This window comes from Microplitis mediator, chromosome 7, assembly GCF_029852145.1.
Source record: "Microplitis mediator isolate UGA2020A chromosome 7, iyMicMedi2.1, whole genome shotgun sequence".
Taxonomy (NCBI): Eukaryota; Metazoa; Arthropoda; class Insecta; order Hymenoptera; family Braconidae; genus Microplitis; species Microplitis mediator.
Window position 1 is genome coordinate 10,175,066 of NC_079975.1, and position 13,040 is coordinate 10,188,105.

Here is a 13,040-nt window from a genome sequence, read left to right on the forward strand (position 1 = left end):
GAAAACAAATTTTTGTGTTTGATTAATTAAAATAAGCTAGTTAGTATTAACATCCTACCCTCACACGAAGACCGGATTGTACGAGAGAGACAGCAGCCAATTCAAGGGTCTACAGCTGGAGATCACATTCAAGGGTCCAGAGATTTCTCGCGAAGGAATATCCCAGCAAAAAGTAATCAAAGAAAAATATCAGCGCAAAGGTAAGAAATTCATAAGTGGCTATTTTATCTTTCTCGACTCAATAATCAAATTTCAATCAGCCTCAAATTTAAGCGGAAAAAAGGAAGCTATAATTTTACAATTGTATTTATCGATGAACATGTAGTATATTCATATATTTAGAAAGATACCTCAATTTAAAGATAAACTAGAATTAAAAGAAAGTCCACATTGAAACGTATCCTTAAACAAATAATTACGGCTTGAACTGAACATTTGAGCCGAAAATTGCATTGGTTAGTCCGAATGCCTAATCCACGCAAACCAAGTATTAAATAATTAATAGTCGGACATAACAAAGAAAATTAAAGGAATTTTATTTTTAATTTGTGGACATTTATTCTATAATTTTATTAAATTTGGGTGGTGTAGAAATTTTTATGGCATCCTTCTTTACTCTTAAAAATAAATTTAAGTTACAGTCATAAGAACACATATATTTACTTGAAACTTTGATACTTTTATTATCACCGGAATTAGTTTCTTAAGTTACTTGAGTAAGACTCTAGTATATATAAAATAAGGAAAATAAATAGAATATCTTTAAATTTTATTGAGCCGTATGAATATAGAGAAAGTATTGTTTTATGGTGTTTTTGTTTCACTACAGATTTATTATTAAATTTATTTCCTGCACCGTGAGGAAATAAATAGGTTTCCTCATAGGAACATAGTGGACGGAAAAATTTCCATAGAAGAAGCATATGAAAATATAAGAAAAAATTTCTTTTTCAAAGTTTCAAACCAACTGTTATATTTACATATATCTATAAATTTTATCACTTTGTTTATATTGTGCATGTGATTGAGGCTGATCATAAAATTATTCGTACTAATATTTTAACTATACATATGGGGCATTCCATGCCAAATCACCGAGGTTTCGGCCCGACCCCCTTCGATTTCGCTGAAAATTTTTTATCATTTTCTACCCTACCAAAGACATTTTCCTGAATTTTTTCAGATTTTTTTACCCAACCCAAAAAAAGTTAAGAATTTTTGTAAAAAACCGCTCTTTTTTTTTTAAATTGCTATAACTTTCTCAAAAATTAATCTTTCAGCACTTTTTTTTTTTCAAAATTTGTGTTTTTAAATGTAGTTTTCAGAAAAAAATACAAAAAATGTTTCGAAAGTCACGATATATGAAATATTTCAGTTTTTTCAATAAAACCGTTATTTTTTCGAAGTTGGACACCTTCGATTCTCAATTTTTTTGTCTCAAAAAAAACTTCAACCAAGACAGTATTTAACCCCGCTATTCCCATTTTGTGCCGACTTTCCTTTATATTTTTTTTTTTCGATTGAAAATACAGAAATTTCTAAATTTGGCTTAGTTTTTATGCTTTTGCGCTGAAGTTTTTTTGGAATGTTTTTAAAAGATCAGAAGTTGAATAAAATTGGACAAAAACGACCGTAAAGTGTATTAGGGGCAAGGATTGATTTTTTCGGAAGAAAATTCCCAATTTTTAAATATACCCTCGCAAATTTGAATCACGGTGGAAACACCGTAGAAGTGTAATCACCGTGGATCCACCGGGGTTACACGGTGGGTTTGTTCCATTTCACCACCGGGTATACACAGTGTATCCACTGTAATTACGCGGTGTATCCACCGTGATTCGACGGTGGCTTGACCACTATGTATACACGGTGTTTCCACTGTGATTACGCGGTGTATTCACCGTGATTCCACGGTGGCTTTGTGCTATTTCACCACCGTGGTTCCGCGGTGTATCCACCGCGTAATCACAGTGGAAACACCGTGTATACACAGTGGTCAAGCCACCGTGGAATCACGGTGGATACACTGCGTAATCACAGTGGTAAAATGGAACAAACCCACCGTGTTTCCACCGTGATTCAAATCTGTGAGGGTAGTGAAACCTAAACTTACAATTAACCTTCTCAATAAGACAATTTATAGATAAACTGGGAAAAATATAGATAGCCCGAACTGAGAATTGAACCTAGACCATGTCGGTATCGCGCCGAGTGCTCTACCAGTTGAGATATCCGGTACTATACTATCTTCCGTTCAATTTGATCTAAAATTGTCTATAAGGCTATCTATATTTTTCTCAGTTTATCTATAAATTGTCTTATTGAGAAGGTTAATTGTAAGTTTAGGTTTCACTATATTTAAAAATTGGGAATTTTCTTCCGAAAAAATCAATCCTTGCCCCTAATACACTTTACGGTCGTTTTTGTCCAATTTTATTCAACTTCTGATCTTTTAAAAACATTCCAAAAAAACTTCAGCGCAAAGGCATAAAAACTAAGCCAAATTTAGAAATTTCTGTATTTTCAATCGAAAAAAAAAAGTATAAAGGAAAGTCGGCACAAAATGGGAATAGCGGGGTTAAATACTGTCTTGGTTGAAGTTTTTTTTGAGACAAAAAAATTGAGAATCGAAGGTGTCCAACTTCGAAAAAATAACGGTTTTATTGAAAAAACTGAAATATTTCATATATCGTGACTTTCGAAACATTTTTTGTATTTTTTTCTGAAAACTACATTTAAAAACACAAATTTTGAAAAAAAAAAAGTGCTGAAAGATTAATTTTTGAGAAAGTTATAGCAATTTAAAAAAAAAGAGCGGTTTTTTACAAAAATTCTTAACTTTTTTTGGGTTGGGTAAAAAAATCTGAAAAAATTCAGGAAAATGTCTTTGGTAGGGTAGAAAATGATAAAAAATTTTCAGCGAAATCGAAGGGGGTCGGGCCGAAACCTCGGTGATTTGGCATGGAATGCCCCATATACATTCCTATATTCCCCAAAGAACGATATATAAGGCCGTAAAGATTAAAGAAATAAGAGTGGAATCTGATTTTGCAGCAAGATAGCTATTGAGCGTTAAGTTCACACCAAATATCGGAAAATTTCGTCATTTTAATTTATTTTTGGCTCTCACGAACAGACCCGTCGGGATAATTTCGGAAAAACGAATTGAGAATAAGAAAATCGAATTAGCCTTTAAAATAGTATCGGAAAATCTTGACCATGTTATAAAACGAAAATTTTCGTACTTTTAAAATTTAAGAAAAAAAAAAAAATCTTTAATCAAATTATAAATTTTCGTTTTATCCTCCTTATTTTTACTATAATAATAAATAAAAGTTCAAAATAAGTAAATATTCGTATATGTTTATACATATTTATTTAAACAATTAGATAATTATTCGAGCTGTCTTATCGCAGGAAATATCCTATTTCGATGACTAAGATATTGAATAAAGTGTTTACGAATCGTAAAAAATTATTAAAACAAAACCAATAATATAATAAAAGAAAATAAAACAACAATTTCACCAGTTTAATAAATAAAATAAATTATCTTATGTTTATGTCTATTCAGCCGTTGGAACCGTGTGAATATTTTTGGTTATCGTAGTTAAGTATCGAAATTCAATCTTCAAACGGTACGATTTAATGAGGAAAAGAAAACAAAAAAATATATACACGAAATAATTATTTTTATAATCTGATTATTATTATTGTTATTATTATTATTATTGTTATTATTATTATTATTATTATTATTGAACATACTTAAAAATTCTATAATATTTCATATGATACAGAAATTAAAATAAACTCGAGACATAATACATATAATTACATAAAATAATTAAAATTTTTATTTCCTCTTTTCTCTCGCGTACTTTTCGAAAAAGGGTGTTAGGATTAGTTTGAGTTAGTTGCCCATATATAAATACATGTATGTATGCTTATGTATATGTATAGTCACATCTAACCATCAAAATATTGCTTTCTGAGTTAGTAACTCTTTTCTCTTAATTGAGAACAAAAGTGATAATTTCGATAACTCTAGGTATTTAAGGAACCATTAGGGAGCAATAATTTAGGTATAGTTTTAATTCTCAATAGATATGTCCGAAGCAGAACTCGCTCGTTTAAGGAAGGAGCTGGAGCGCGAGAAACGCGAAGTTGAAAATCAAAGACGAGAGCTTGTAAATCAAGGACAAGAGCTCGCACGTCAAAAGCAAGAGCTCGAAGCCGCCGCCGCGAATAACACACTTAACAACGGGAACCTTACTATTAATGGAGACCCTATCGATCGATTTTGTACTCCTGCAAGAGATTTCGCCGCTACGATTCCCATATTTTCGGGCGATGGTGAAATAACATATGAACAGTTTGACAGGGCGGTTACACAACAACTCCACCTATTACCCCGAAATAATCAAGAGCTTTACGTGGCCCACCTTTTAAGTAGGATAAAAGGGAGAGCGAGACGATATGTAGAATCTAAAGGATTAGATACCATAAAGGCCGTTTTAGAACTTTTTAGAAAAGAATTTAGGCCGCTTAATCCGATCAGATATTCAAGTAGGAAGCTAGCCAGGTGCCAACGGGAACGCGACGAACCCGTGGACGATTTTTATTATCGTATAAAAGATATTTTAAATAGCTTAAAGTCAATTAAAGATCAAGAGAGGAACGGACTTGCAGCTTATGCTCTGCATGTGCAGACGCTAAAGAAATATTTTTTGAAAATTTACCGAAACAATTTAAAATCGCTTTTATTAGACAAATTAAAGATAAAAATACTACGCTAACTTCTCTATTTGAAGAAGTTAAAGAAATAATTAAACTTACGGGTCCCTGATTAAAAAAATGTATTTGACAGGATTAAAAAGGATTAAAATTTTAATACTTTCAAATCCTGCTAAATACTGTAAATCCTTTTTCAAAATTCACGATTAATCATATTAAATACTTTTTAATACTAAAATAATCGAAAGGAGTAGAAGGATTTGAAAGGATTTAACTAGCATTTGAAATTTCTAGTTCTATTGAATACTTTTTGATCCTGAAATAATGTTTTTATTTCGTTATCTTTTTAGGATATAAAAGGATTCAACCAGTATTTAAAATTTTTAATGCTATCGAATACTCTTTAATCCTGAAATAAAGTTTTTATTTCAATATCTTTTTAGGATATAAAAGGATTCAACTAGCATTTGAAATTTCTAATGCTACCGAATACTTTTTAATCCTGAAATAATTTTTTTATTTCATAACCTTTTTAGGATATAGAAGGATTTCACCAGTATTTAAAATTTCTTATGCTACCGAATACTTTTTAATCCTGAAATAATTTTTATATTTCGTTATCTTTTTAGGATTTAAATGAATTTAACCAGTATTTGAAATTTCTAATGCTATTGAATACTTTTTAATCCTGAAATAATTTTTTTATTTCATAACCTTTTTAGGATATAAACGGATTTAACCAGTATTTGAAATTTTTGATGCTATTGAATACTTTTTAATCCTGAAATAATGTTTTCATTCCGTTATCTTTCTAGGATATAAACGAATTTAATCAGTATTTGAAATTTCTAATGCTACACAGAAAAAACAGTTAACTTGAATCAAGGAAAATATTCTTGATTCAAGAAATTTTTTTTGATCGATTCGGAAAATAAAAATTTACTTGCCCCAAGTAAACAATTATCTTCAAATTTTTGTCTTGAATCAAAATTTTTTTTTCGCCCCTCCGGGCGAAAAGCGTCAACTTTTCTCCCGCTGTGCGAAACGAAGTTTCCGCTTTCCGCCTCCGTCGAGGCGAAAAATAGTATTTACACCTTGGGCAGTAAATAAGAAAGCCTCAGATCACATGTTTGTTGACCTCGGCTTCGCCTCGGCCAACAATTACATGAGATCTGAGACATTTCTTACTTTACTGCCCGAGGTGTAAAATATACTATTCTCACGTCAACATATTTTTACGCTTAAATCAAAAAATTTTCACTTGTTCCAAGAGTTTATATTTCTTAAAGTAAGAGATATTTATTTTGGAGCAAGATACATTATTTTTTTGTAGCAATATTGCATTTTTTTGGTTAAAGAAAATAAAATTTCTCGGAACAAGTACTATTCTTCTTCACGCAAGTATTTTTGTATTCTCCGACCAATAAACAAAAGTTGCTTAAGCCAAGAGAAAAAATTTCTTGGGAGAAAAGATCGATATGGAGAAGGGGAAAGTCACCGGTGCTAGACAGCAGCAGCGGAAGTAGTTCGGTGCTCGCCACGAGATCGCGCCTACGACATGTAGTGTCCCTGGTAAGACATTTATTTCAGAAGTGTTAAATTCCAAATTTCATTACGATATTGTTCGAGCACTCTTCTGTCATTTGACGGAGCTACAAGAATCATTTTGATACGTACTATAGTATATCCTATAATACATCATGACTTTAATATTTAATATTAAAGTTTACTTGAAATTCAAGTCTTGAATTATTTTGCTCGGAAAAAAAAACACAATAAATTACGTTTCAGATTAAAAAAAAAAAAACAGAATTAACACGTCAACCCGTTGGAGAGAGAATACATTTTTGACTAAGAAAAATTTAAGTCTTTATTGAAGAAGCAAACTTTTGGAGCAAGAAATTTTTTTTTTCTTGGCCCAAGCAACTTTTATTTTCACTCAAGCAATTTATTTTTCGGAGCAAGAGAATTTATTTCTTGGGCCAAGAGATTTTTTCTCGGCCCAAGAGTTTTTTTTTTTCAATCAAGACGTTTATTTTTTGGAGCAAGAAAATTTTTTCCTTGGGCCAAGAAATTTTTTCTTAGCCCAAGTTAACTTTTTTTCGTTCAAACTTTGATTTTTTGGAGTAAGAAAATTTTTTTCTTGGGGCAAGAAAAAGTTTTTTGGCCGAAGTTAAACTTTTTTTCGTTCAAAACGTTGATTTTTTGGCAAGAAATGACTTATTTTCTTTAGCCAAGAATTTTTTTTCTTAAACCAAGAAATTTTCAATTTCGCTTTAAAAATAAATTTTTTTGGAGCAAGAGAATTTACTGTCTTGAACCAAAAAAAAGTTTTTGAATCAAGTGTTTTACTTTTATTGAATCAAGAAAGAAAATTCGGAAGACAATTTTTTTTTTGAACCAAGTTAACTGTTTTTTCTGTGTACCGAATACTTTTTAATCCTGAAATAATTTTTTTATTTAATTATCTTTTTAGGATATAGAAGGATTTAACTAGTGTTTGAAATTTCTAATGCTACCAAATACTTTTTAATCCTGAGATAATGTTTTTATCTCATAACCTTTTTAGGATATAGAAGGATTGAACCAGTATTTAAAATTTCTTATGCTACCGAATACTTTTTAATCCTGAAATAATTTTTTTATTTCGTTATTTTTTTAGGATATAGAAGGATTTAACCAGTGTTTAAAATTTCTAATGCTACCAAATACTTTTTAATCCTGAAATAGTATTTTTATTTCATAACCTTTTTAGGATATAGAAGGATTGAACCAGTATTTAAAATTTCTTATGCTACCGAATACTTTTTAATCCTGAAATAATTTTTATATTTCGTTATCTTTTTAGGATTAAAAAGTATTTAAAAGTATTTAACAGTTTAAATCATTTCAAATCCTGTTAAATCATGTTTTCAGGATTAAATAGTATTTAACAGAATTAAAAAATTTGAATCATGTTAAATCCTTCTGAATCATATTTTCAGGATTCGATAGCATTCATAAGGATATAAATTTTTTTAATCCTGTCAAATACTTTTGTTTAATCAGGGCGTGATTACACTCACAACGCGAGTCGATTACGGAAAAACGATAATGAAAATGCTCGTACGGACGCGTGGGAAAATTCTAAATTTTCTAGAGAATACCATGATTATAGACATCAAGTAAAAAATCGTAGAGATTATAATTTTGCTTCTACCCCTAACTACGGACCCAACACTAATAAAGAAGCCGAGTTCTTTGCCTACTCTCCCAATCTAAATCGAAAAATTAATCCGTTAGCAAGCGAGCCGCCAAAAATGAATTTTGGTAATCTAGAGGACCGGTCCTTGCCATTGGGCCAAATGGCAAAGCCAGAGGGATATCGTATCGCGAAACACGTCCAGTTTCATGAAAAGGCACCTGTTCAAGGGCCCGATAATAAAAACAAAGCATTAGAATTTTATCGTAAAAAATATGAAGAATTGCGTCAACAAATGGAAATTTTAAAAGGCCGTAATTTAAACTCCAATGTTGCTCGACGCACGGGGGAGATGTCAAGCAACCAAACCACCCCACCCTCTCAGAGACGGAACATGCAGAGCCCAACCAACGCCGGGGGCCTGTAAGAGAAATTCAATGCCAAACCCTTTCCGGAGCAATAGGAAATGGCCTGGTAGTCATTCTAAATAATACAAATTATTTCAATAAATCCTTATCAGCTTTGCTGGATACGGGATCTTCGCATAATTTTATTAATTTATTCACATTACATAATGCCGTACATTTAAAGCCGGCATTTGCTACCGTAAGTAATCTTAGCTTATGATTACAAAAATTTTTGTTAATGCTACAAATTCATTCTGTTACTTTAACAAATCAGTTTTTTTATTGGAACACAATAGTTTTGTTACAGTTACAAACCATTGCTTGTACAAAAACATTGTAATCCCAACGAATGCTTCGTTATCCGTATATTAAGGCAGAATTTTGTTACCGTATGTTATCTTATCTTGTGGTCACAAAAAATTTTTTTCCGTGTTCACTCACATTAATAGACAGACCTACGCGAACGATACCTTTCGTTAACGGTGGTAGGGACCAATGGTTTTTGTTAACGTCTAGAACCAGCATGTGTCAGATCGATAATCCTCAGAATATACCAATAAAAAGGGGACCAGGTAGACCTAGGAAAACGGATAAACCTTACCTTTCAAACTGTTTGAAAAAATTTCAATTGATACGGTCGGGCCACTCGAACTCACTCCAGACGGTAACAGACACATTCTTACAATACAAGACAACTTCTCAAAGTTTTGTGCTGCGGTCATGATACCAGACATACGGATTGAAACCATAGCTGAAGCTTTAGTTAATAATTTTATTAGTTTATATGGTTGCCCAAAGGTAATCTTATCCGATAACGGTACGTATTTTACGAGCAAGCTTCTGAGTAAGTTAGCACGAATTTTAAGAATCAACCGAGTAACAACATCCGCATATCGTCCACAGTCTAACGGAGCATTAGAAAGATCACATCATGCCTTAGTTGAATATCTAAAGGTATTCATAGAATCATTGTCAGATTGGGACAAATATTTAGCTATGGCAATGTTTAACTATAACACAACTGTACATTCGGCTACTAATTTCACACCTTTCGAATTAATATTCGGAAAAAATTCCCGCTCGCCCACCTCATTCCCAGATTACTCGCAAATAGAAACCTATCCCGAGTCAATCGGAAAATTATTGACCCGATTAAACGAAGCCCGAGCTATAGCTCGAATTAATCTAATTGACGCGAAGATTCACTCAAAAGACCGGTATGACAAAGCTTTACACGAAGTAGATTTTTCACCCGGTAAATTTGTATATATAATAAAGGAACCGAAAAAGGGGAAACTCGATAGTCATTATCACGGCTCCTATGAGATAATTAAGATCACAGAAAACGGAACTGTTGTTTTGGAAAGAAATGAAGGACATAGGTTCTCGAAACACCCATCTAAATTAAAATTAGCATTCTCAGTCCATGATTTAACGAAGAAAACTTTGGAATCTTGGCCTTCATAACCCAAAAAAAAAAAAAAAAAAAAAACTTTTGTTTTATTGTAATAGACTTCAACCTACAAGCTTCCCAATAATAGATTCAGTAGTAGTAGTTTAGTAAGTAAGAGGAGCATCGAGTCCATTTCCTTATAAAGGAAAGACTCATAGAACCTTAGTTTTAAATTATAGATACCCTATACCAGTCCACGTACACCAGTCCATCTCAATAATTATGTCCAAACGTATCAATCCCTGGATCATGGTCCAGAATGAAGCTAAGGTACACCTGGAGAAATATAAACACCTCGCGCAGGAGGGAGCCGCGAAGCGTACGTGGGACCTCAGACCCATGCCCGAAATCCGTGATGAGGCGAACCAGCCTAGGCTCGAACTTCTGATCTACGGATTGCCTAGAACAACGACGCAGAAAAAGGTGATGGAGATTCTGCAATTCAGCCCAGAGAACGTACAGAAACTTGTTATTTTCCCCAAGAACAAACATCTGGTGGTAGGGCGCATAAAGCTCCATTCCATCTTAGTAGCATTAGAGCCGCAGACCCAGTCCAGAGAAAACAAATTCAGTATCGAAAAGAGAAGGCGACATCAATCTGCGGGTCGTTACCATCCTGATGCCATCGAGAGAGAACCTCAAGAGGATTCAAGCCAGCACCCAAAGAAGCAACAAGCCTTACCGAGTTCTGGTGAAGTCGGACTAATAATTAGTATAGTACAGTAAGGAAATAAGAATTAGCCATACTTAAAATTAAATAACTAAGTGTAATACTTTATAATTCCAATAGGAGTATCATCTCCATTTTCCTTTTAGGGAAACATAGAGGAATCCTAGGTTATTCCAAGTATTCTTACAAAAAATTAACAAATAAAAAAAATTTAATGTAAAAATAGATTCCCTTAAAGAGTACCATCTCTATTTTCTACAAAGGAAAATAAAGGAATTTTATAAAAAAAAAAAAAGATAAAAAAAAAATAATAATACTAACATTGCGGATAGTCATGTATTTTGACAAGATAAGTGCATTAATCTATTAGATTATAAGGATCAGTAGTACATTATGTTTTCCATTAGAATAGTTATATCAAGCATTTGTCATTTTTCATAAAATATGTTTTATTACAGATTTGGAGCTATCACTAGAAACAGTGGTTGTAAACCCTCGGAACTAGAAGGGGTCATGTTTTAGAATCCAACCAACTTGAAAAAGGTATTAGCGGGAAAACCTTTGTTTCTAGTGATAGGCCCATATCTTACGTTCAATAATCTCAATATATATATAAGAGTTAGAATAAGATACATATATATAGTATAAGGCTAAACTCACAACCAATAATTCACATGATTCTATTTCCTTGATCGTTTATTTTCGAAAAGGATCTTTAAGCCTTCCATAATGGACCGAGTTAATTCCTTCTAAATTCATCCCCTCTAAATTCATCTGTTAATCTACGGACATTTCATTTCCCTTCCTTCTCAGCAAAATGCCCTTTTATCTGGTTCTAAGTGGTCACAAACATGGAGTATATAACTCTTGGAAAGATTGTCAGGACCAAATTATCGCTTACCCGAATCCAGTATATTCAAACAAATCTCATCTATAAAGGAATTCCATAAGTACTTAAAGCGTTGGCAATCAATTCTCAACCCGATAAACTGTCATTTCGAAAGAAACGCTGAAGGCCGGATCACCATCTTCACGGACGGATCGTGTTTTCGCAGCGGGTCCTCAGAATTAGCAACAGGTTTAGAAATTTATTTTGGACCAAATCACCCCGAGAATTTATCTCTTCCGTGCTTTCGCAGAAACACTAATAACGGTGCAGAATTAGACGCTATTCTTCAGGCCTTGAAAATTATCAGAAAATTCGATTTAACAAAGATAGGCCTTTTCACTGATTCGGAGTATTTATGCAACAGCCTCACGATTTGGTATGAAAATTGGAAAGAGCGAGATTGGACCACTTCAACCGGAAAGTCAGTTTCGTATAAAGAAGAGTTTAACTACATCAAAACTCGAATGGATGCCCGAGACATTAAGATCCACCACGTTCCTGGTCATGAGGGAATTTATGGTAACGAGCAAGCTGATCAACTAGCCAAAGGCGGAGCTAAAGCTGTATGAACTATTCAAAACAAAATCAAAAGCAGGGTTTAACATTCGCTTACTAACAACAAGCTCAAAGAAATAGAATTCACCATTTCTGAGCTAGGGGGGGGGGGGGGGGGGGGGTGTTATGTCCGACTTCGCAAACTTATTCGTACAGTCACTTATGTTGAACACTCCTAAGGAATAGATATTCCATTTTCTCTTGAGAGAAACAAGGACAGGTTCAATTGAGTGATACAGAACGTCATACCAGATTTCTTTCTTCTGTCTTTCATTCCCTTATCCTTCTTAAGTTCCTCACTTACTTTTTACAACAATTATTCTAATGCGTGGTAACATCCACAACTAGCATTGACTTAAATTGATTTGTGTCAACGGGACATCTTGTACGATGCACCTCACGAAAAACCCCCTCTTTTTCAAACTCAGACCCCCATGGTTGCAGCATTAAAAATTTTGAAGAGTAAATTACTCTACCGAGCACAGGCTTGCTTTTCGGTCACTAGCTGAATTCGAAGTTTTCAGCCAGGTATAGCAGTATCCTCAAAAAAATTCGCATATAATTTTATCAAGCAGAATAAAATTATCAATTCAATAAAAATATATATATATACATCTCCATATATATATAAGTCATAAATAAAAGAAAAAGAAAAGAAAAGAAAATAGTTATAACAGTGAGAAATATATTAAAATATACATCTATATATCTATATATACACATCAGAGTGTCAGTTAGCTCAAATAAAGCAATTATAAAAATTTGCATCGCAAAATAAATAAAACGGAAAACAGAAAACAAAAAGAATAAAAACCTACATAAATAAAAAGTGTTATTGGTTGTGAGTGCTTAGTTAAGTGTTAACTCACATTTGTGATTGTAATTATATCCATACGATTAAATATATAAAATTCAAATCTATATCTTAAATATTATAAAAAATAAAACATTGTGCTATAAAAGAAGGGTGTAAGCCACATTTTTGAGTGTAATTATCTTTGTAAAAGGATTATAAATAATCCAAAATTTATATCTTAAATATTATATTAAAACAAAAAAAAAAGTGTGAATAAATGTTTAAGTACCCGGGAAAAAATGATTTTGCCTAATTATATATAATTATATATGATTATATATGGAATATATAT